Source organism: Empidonax traillii, unplaced genomic scaffold (assembly GCF_003031625.1).
Source record: "Empidonax traillii isolate 1590-97213 ecotype Southwest subspecies unplaced genomic scaffold, ASM303162v1 scaffold597:size822913, whole genome shotgun sequence".
Classification (NCBI taxonomy): domain Eukaryota; kingdom Metazoa; phylum Chordata; class Aves; order Passeriformes; family Tyrannidae; genus Empidonax; species Empidonax traillii.
The window spans coordinates 616,755-624,066 of NW_020955790.1; the positions used below are offsets into that span (position 1 = coordinate 616,755).

The 7,312-nt window shown below is 41.8% G+C and overlaps 1 protein-coding gene across 9 annotated transcripts in view; it reads left to right on the forward strand.

The window, feature by feature from the left end:
• Window positions 1-7,312, forward strand: part of ATXN1 (ataxin 1) — a 274,252-nt gene that overhangs the window by 179,683 nt on the left and 87,257 nt on the right. The window lies entirely within an intron of this gene.

The following is a 7,312-nucleotide window of genomic DNA, read 5'->3' on the forward strand; positions in this document are numbered from 1 at the left end:
TGTGGTGCAGCACATACACTACTGACTCCTCTACTGTCCTCCTTGCACAACTAGAAGTTATTTGCAGAAACTAAAACTTGGTTGTCTTCTGTGAGAAAGACTTGTAATGTTCCTGCAGAACAAATTGTTCTCTGCAGTTAATCCTCGCTTACCACAGGGAGGTGGAAATGGGGGTGCTGTGGGTCCAGTTGATTCTGGTCCCACCGCAGGCAATGCAGCCAGGGACCACTCTCATACCACCCATGTACCACTCACAACCCTGGCTACAACCCTGCTCCTTCCTTTCCTTCAGCAGCTGAAAGAGGCAGAAAGGAAGGCAGAACTCTCAGCCTTTCTGAATTTCAGGAAAGGCTGCAACTGGTCTATTGGCATAATGAGAGAAGCAGGAAACAGGAGCACCTGTGTTCCATAGCTTTGGGCAGGTCAATTATCCCATCTCCAGTGAAATTCCCCTTTGCATAAGGTATGAATAATAATACTCAACTTACCTTGCAGGGGTGTTACAGAGTGTGGAGTTATTTTTTTTTTTCCCCACAGTGTTTATGGTATGTAAAACTCTAAATGAGTGCAAAGCATTATTGCGATTTAATTTTATTGAGGGTTAAATATTGGTGACGTGCCCAGCTGAGCACTTGCTGGCAGTGAGCTAGGCAAGGGACCAGCAGCAAGCATGCTTGGCAGCAAGCAATGGACAAAAAAGGAAAACGGTGGTGACTTATTCCAGTCCTACATATATTTTTTTTTTCTCTCTTACCACTATACATTTCCCATTAAGCAGACGGAGGTGATCAAAATATGAAATTGGAACTCTGTATTTTAATAGACTTACATTTTACTGTATAAAAGGCAAATAAAGATTAATGACATGAAAATTTGTCTTGTAGGATAGCGAGAGAGTCGAAGTGCCTCCAAGCATGCCCTGAATGGTCCTTAAATAATAGCTTTCAGAAGCAGATCATACCTGAATAGTTAGGACGCTGATTTTTCACTGGGTGGGTAGCATGCCAAGGCTGCTTGTTCCTCGATGTTTCTTGCTATTGCTGCTGAAGGTTTTGCATTGGACTAAAAACATGGATGGAAATCACTTGGACAAGATTGGTACCTCATGTCAGCGGCACAAGACGGGACGAGCAGGGTGTGTGACTGCAGGGGGTTTGTGAGAACGTGTGTGTTGGGGGGTGTGCCCCAGTTTGAAACACGAGTCAGTGCCAGACTCCAGCGTGTTTCTGTGTTAGAGCTGCCGAGCACAGGAGAGGGAGACAGCATGTGTGATTTCTCTAGCTTGCTCTAATTTTGTGTGAAATGGGGGGCTTTCCAGTGGTGGGGTTACTCCCAGGTGTGATCACATCGGCAGGTTTCATGTTGCACCTCGGTGTTCGTGTGCCTCTCATGCACTTTGTTACTGCCTGCTCATTCTACTTAATTTTTATTAGGTGTGAAAAGCAATCGCTTGTTCTAATTACCACTGGTAGGTGACAGCACAATTGAATAACAATCTTCTCGTAATCGAGGCTAACTTCTGCCCTCGGATAATTACACACCAAGTTTACTGGAGAAAGAGTATTCCTGGTAGGGAGGAAAGATTTGACCCACGCTTTCTCTGTATGTGCTAATACAACGTCTTTGCTCTGTGAGTTTCCTGAGAGACAGGTCCAAAGGTCAGCAAAGCAGAAAAGGATCTTTCGAGTGCCTTTTTTTAAGCTTTGGGTCAAAGTCTGCATCCTACCCTTGTTCTTGTTGCATTTGGAAACATTGCTTGGCCCTGGATTTTCTCAAGGTTTGTTTTCTTCCCCAGGTCTAAAAGCTGTCATTGTCACTTACACAAACATAGTGATAGCATCAGCTCCATAGTTAACTTCTCATTTAGTGATATTTCTGAAAATAACAATTGCTGCAAGAAAACAAATAGTAGAGATACAGCATATGTTGCATATAAAGTTAATTTAGTGCCTTTTTTGGAAAAAAAAACTATAAAATTTAGGGGGAAAACCTCAAATCCTGTGAAATTCATGGCACAATGCCAGTTTATTTGAAAGAACCTTACATTTGCCCCTAAATCGTACAAGTCCTTAACTACAATTTGCTTTTTCGCATGCCCCTCACCTCGAAGACGATACTCCTTTTTTGGCATTATTAATTATCATTATTGTTGTTGCTGTTATTATTCCAGGAAATCTGTATGGGAGGAACGCCGAAATCTGGTTTAAAAATAGCATTTTCATGTCCTCCCACTCACTGTACTTCGTGCACAGAATGCCTTTTATAAATGCAGACTTGCTGCTTGGCTGGATAAAAGAAACTGTCACTTCATTTCCATAACGAAGTCGTTCCCAGGAGAATTTCATTGTTTTAGCAATAACATTTTTCTAAAAGACCTTTTATTTTGCTCGAGAAAGATAACAGAAATGAACTTCTGAGTGGTTATTCCACAAAACAATTAGGAGAAAGCTTGATTTTGTCTTGAGTTGATGTAAGAAGGTTTGTATGTGTATGAATTTCCTTTCATGTAAAATGAGAATAAATTCCCAACTGAAAACCAAGTTAGAAACACCGCCCCACAACATTACACAAGCCACTTTTTCCCCCCCTTGCTCACAGAGACATCACACGTCTTTATCAGCACTCTCCTGAATAAATTTGGTCATATCCTTGAGTTCAGCTCTGTTTCAAAAGACGCTTGCATAACTTCTGATTCAGATGCTTTCCTGAATTAGAGGCAGTCGTGGATAATCATTGCCAATTATTACAGTGCATTAATTTTGTTACCAGGTATGTTCATGTTCTTGGGGAGAAATGATCACTGCACGTTGCATCGAGGCTGAGCGCTCCGTGAGGCAGGGATGGTGCTTTTGCTGTGTGTGCATACGCTGTTGAGCGTGGTGCAGGCCCAGTACCTCCTTGCTCACATGCAGCATGCTGTCCTGGCCTCTCTCTCACCAATTTTTTGGCATTTCTCACCCCTTTTCTTTGGTCTGTGTCCCATGGTGTCTGTGTCCCATGCCAGCATGACCTTCCTTTGAATGCTAAACACACTAAAGCTTGTCAGAATCACAGCATCAAAGAAGTGCTGATTTAGAAAGCATATACAGTAAGTGAAAGATCCTACTGCTTGTATTTAGTTCTCTCCTTTTTTTTTTTTTTTTTTTTTTTTTTTTTTTTTTTTTTTTTTTTTTTTTTTTTAGCCATGCCTGCATTTTCCTAAGTATGAATCAATGCAATTACCACTTCAGGCACTGTAGACTACCTACTGCTGTAGGTAGATACACATAATCAGAAACAAAAGGGAAGAGATGGAAAAACATTTTCTTTGTAGTCAGGAAAACCTTTATGGATTTGGCATCATACTTAAAATTGCATTGTATTTAAGAAATGCAACAATTTCGGAAATTATTATTTATAGGAAGGTTTGTGAATTCAGGATGTGATAATTCTGACTCACCCGACAGCAAACATGTTTGCACTCCGTCTGGTATGACTCACGCTGACATTTGTCTTAAGTGTGGCAATTGTTTTAGCCCTCTGCTTGGTGCACGATGAATGAAAGAGCTGAGCTCCCCTGTTGCAGATTTACTACGTGCAGCTACCCTGGTAAATCACAGGCTCAGCTGTAGAGTATTTCCTGTGACACACACACACACACACACATGCACAAACATGCACATGCGCACCCCCCCTCACCCCCCAGTAATGCTTTACTTTTAAATACTAGATTCGTAGAAAGGAAATGCATAATTACAGTGCTGGCTTTTGCACCACATAAAGCAGCCCACATCAAAAGATGTTTGTCATTAATGTTTCAACAGGTAATCTCTGGATTTACTGCCAAGCCGTGTTCCTGTTACTTAGTGCTCGGTGTCGAAATCATTGAAATCTTTGCTGTGAGCCAGCACAGTCGTCTTAATCCTGCAAAAAAGTTAGTCAATAGTGCCTTTGTTTTCCAGCACTGTGTTTCACGTTGCATTAGCAGTGCAGAGGACGTGGCTGCACTGGAAGCAGGGGGAAGGTTAAGGGTGGGCTCTGGGCTGGCTTCCTAAGGAAGCGAAGCTCACACAGTGCATTGTTTGTGCCTGCACCTGTGTGTGCCCTCCCAGCCTGGCAGCTCGTGTTAGTCGTGTCCTTCTCAACCCAACATGCTGCACATGGTAGATTCTCCATCGTGTAAGTGGAGAATGTGAGTTCGAGCTGTCCTACGTTTTTTCACGGGTACAACTGCCCCTGTGGTGATGAACTTTCGTCTGTTTCCTGATCGCTTTTTCAAAGGTATTGGGGTCAAGGAATGGGTAACAAGAGCAATGGAGACCACTCTGGGAACGAAGTTGCTTCCATGGTTTCCAGATAAGGATCTGGAAGGACAGATGTCCAGTGAGTAGGACTGAAAAATCCCACAGGTTGATCCTAAAACGAAGGGTGGTTTACCTGAGCCTTAATTTGTGAAAAATACCTGCTGTGGATGAAACAATGGTGAATAATGGCTTTTAGATTAAATCTTGGGACGCTGACTTCTAGATGACGTTAGTGTTGCAGGATCAGTGGTCATCTTCAGTAGTGGTTCCTACGCTGGAGGGTGTGAGCTGCAGCCTAACTTCAGCCCCACGTGCTAGTCCTGTTTGTGTACAGTTTGCAGATGTTCCCATCCTGTAGCAGTTCATTTTCTTGTTGAGTAAGCCCTCATGTTGGAAATGCTTTTCACACAGGAAAGATGTGCTGGGCTAGAATGTCCCATGGATGTGTTCACAGAGCAGAGAAAGATATCTTCTTCCCTTTGGTACAGATTTCAGGGCAGGATGGATTACTTCCTTGCCTGAGCCCCAAGATCTGCACACTGCTTTTCTGCTTTAGGACCTGTGGGATATGCAAAGTGCTGACAACTTGATTTACTGTTCTCTTGCACCCAGGTACAGTTACTCACCCTGTACAAAGTGGGAGAATCAAGCTTCACATGAGGAATGGATGCTCAACAGAAATCACAGTTATGCCTGCCTGTTTTATGCAAATGAAACCTCTTTTGTCACAAGGTGATGTTACTTCACCCAGAGCATTAAAGTAGGCATAAATGGGATATAAGTAGCTTTTACACTAGCAGAACAATTAGTGTAGGGATGACTCAGCCCCATCAGGAGCAGCCTTTGTACATTAGACAAAATGTCACAAGATTTTCAGATGGGTAAAGCTTGGTATGGCTACTGTAAAGAAGCTTTTATTAAAGTGCAATCTAAAAGATAGTAAATTGTTGGTTGTTTTGTGTTTTGGTTGTTTTGTTTTGCTTTGGTTTTTTGCTGGATTTGGTTGGTTGGTTTTCAATTTCCACTAGAATCTTTTCTGTCTGTGTAATGCAGCTAAAACTTTTGAAAATAATTTAGCAGTTTTTTCCTGACTTCATAGATGATACACACATTAGGTAATTGAAATCACGCACACTCCAGGAAGATAAAACCTCACCTTTCCCATTTGTGGTGAGGCAGGATTGAACCTGTCCAAGAGGAAGAATAAAGGAGGAAATGAATTACGGTCTTATTGGAGTTGAAGGATTAGTTGTGGGATAATAGCGAAGAATGAAACAACTTGGGCACAACGCTGCCATCTCTTAAACAGTTTTATTAGCTTATGCTGATTTGTGAATTAGGAAAACCAAATTATGTCATGCAAGAGAGCAAGAAATGACAAAAACCTGCAGGAAAGGACTAGTAAAACGGTAATCTCTCATTGCCTGATCTTCAAAGCAAGATGGAGAGCATGACCTTCTCTTGGAATAAATGCAGGATATTGCACATAGCCAACTTCTGGTTTTCAGTTTTTGCCAATTTGCAGTTGCTCACTTGTAGTATAGTCCTTATTTGCTGATTTCCCTGGGGTCCAGTTTTAGTTTTCAAATATTCCTTTGATTTGAGGTCTGTTCATGTCTCAATTACACTTCTAATCTGTCAACTCAAAGCCCTTTTTAGCACTCGAAGACAGGTCTATGCTGTGATATTTGAGTAACTATAATGCTGTGGGACCATCAAAAACAGCTTCCTTGGTAACGCTTCCCATTTATAGCGGAGATGTGATCAGTAACTGTGTATGTGATAATGGTTTGTTGATCATGTTGAAACTTCAGTTGCAAAGCCTAGTAAAAACCTAATTGTACTGCAAACCAGCCTTCCTTGATGGTCCCTCCAAGTTGTGACTGTTTCACGTGTTCCAAGAGGAGCATGTCATCGCAGCCCATCAGATCTGCATAGCAGAAGGATCATCCTAGTTAGGGACTGAGGGCTCTGCCATTTTTAGGATATTTTGGGGTTGCCAAATTATTGGGGAAAAAAACTCAGAAATCATTTTGAAAATGCCAAAATGCTTCATTTTTACACTTAGAAACAAAGTAGTTTGAGTATTTTGAGCTTGGGTGGAGTCTTTTCAATCATGAGGTCCTCATAATTTGAAGAAAAAATAAATGTCTTGAAAGTAAATTGGCTTGAGTTTAAGTAAAATTTCTAGGGTTTTCTTAAAAATAGGTCTCGGTTATTTTTCTCTCATTGGTTTGCTTTCTAAAGTTAAAAATCTTGTGAGATCATCTCTGATAGTGTGCTTCTCTGTCAGATAAGCAGCAAAGTCCCACTTTGGTAGAGGAGAGGTGCTGTTGTCCAAAGCCTTGGAAGTGTAGCCAGCGCTGAGGTGTTCAAAGGCTCTTGAGGTAGCACTGCTATAGTTCTAAAGTGGGAAGATTTTTGTAACAGGTATCTTGCATTGCTACAGTCCATCAGGGAGGGGACAAAGACACATGTAACTGATACTGGTGGTTGTTGTCGTCATCATCATCATCATCATCATCATTGCTAGGAGCCTTGGAGAGTCCCAACCAGCTGGATGCTGGTTTGCGGGCACTGCTCCATGAGGGCTTAGCCTGAGCCAGTAAATCCAGGAGTAGTCTTACACCAAAGCTGGATCAGCTGGGCAGATATTGATTTGGGCTTTGGAAGGTTTTATTGTTGTTGTTTGGCATGTTAAACGAAAGCAAACTGTCTCAGAAATGTAAACTTTTTTTTGAGGAGCAACTTTTTAATCACTGCGTTGCCTTCCCTCTGCTCTTCACCCATGAACTGCACTTGTACATCTGTCTGACTTGTTTTCTGCCTTCACGTAGGGTGAGATTCATCTGTATTCATCTGTAGCCATCTAATCTGAGCTCAGTGTCTAGACTCACTTTATGGAGAGAGCCAGACCTTTCTAGAGAGTGATTCATTCTGTCCTAAAGCAGATGCTTAAGATAGGTCAAATTAATAATTTTCTAGTTTGCTTAGTTTTCTCCACTGAAAGTGAAGAGAGCTTGCACTAA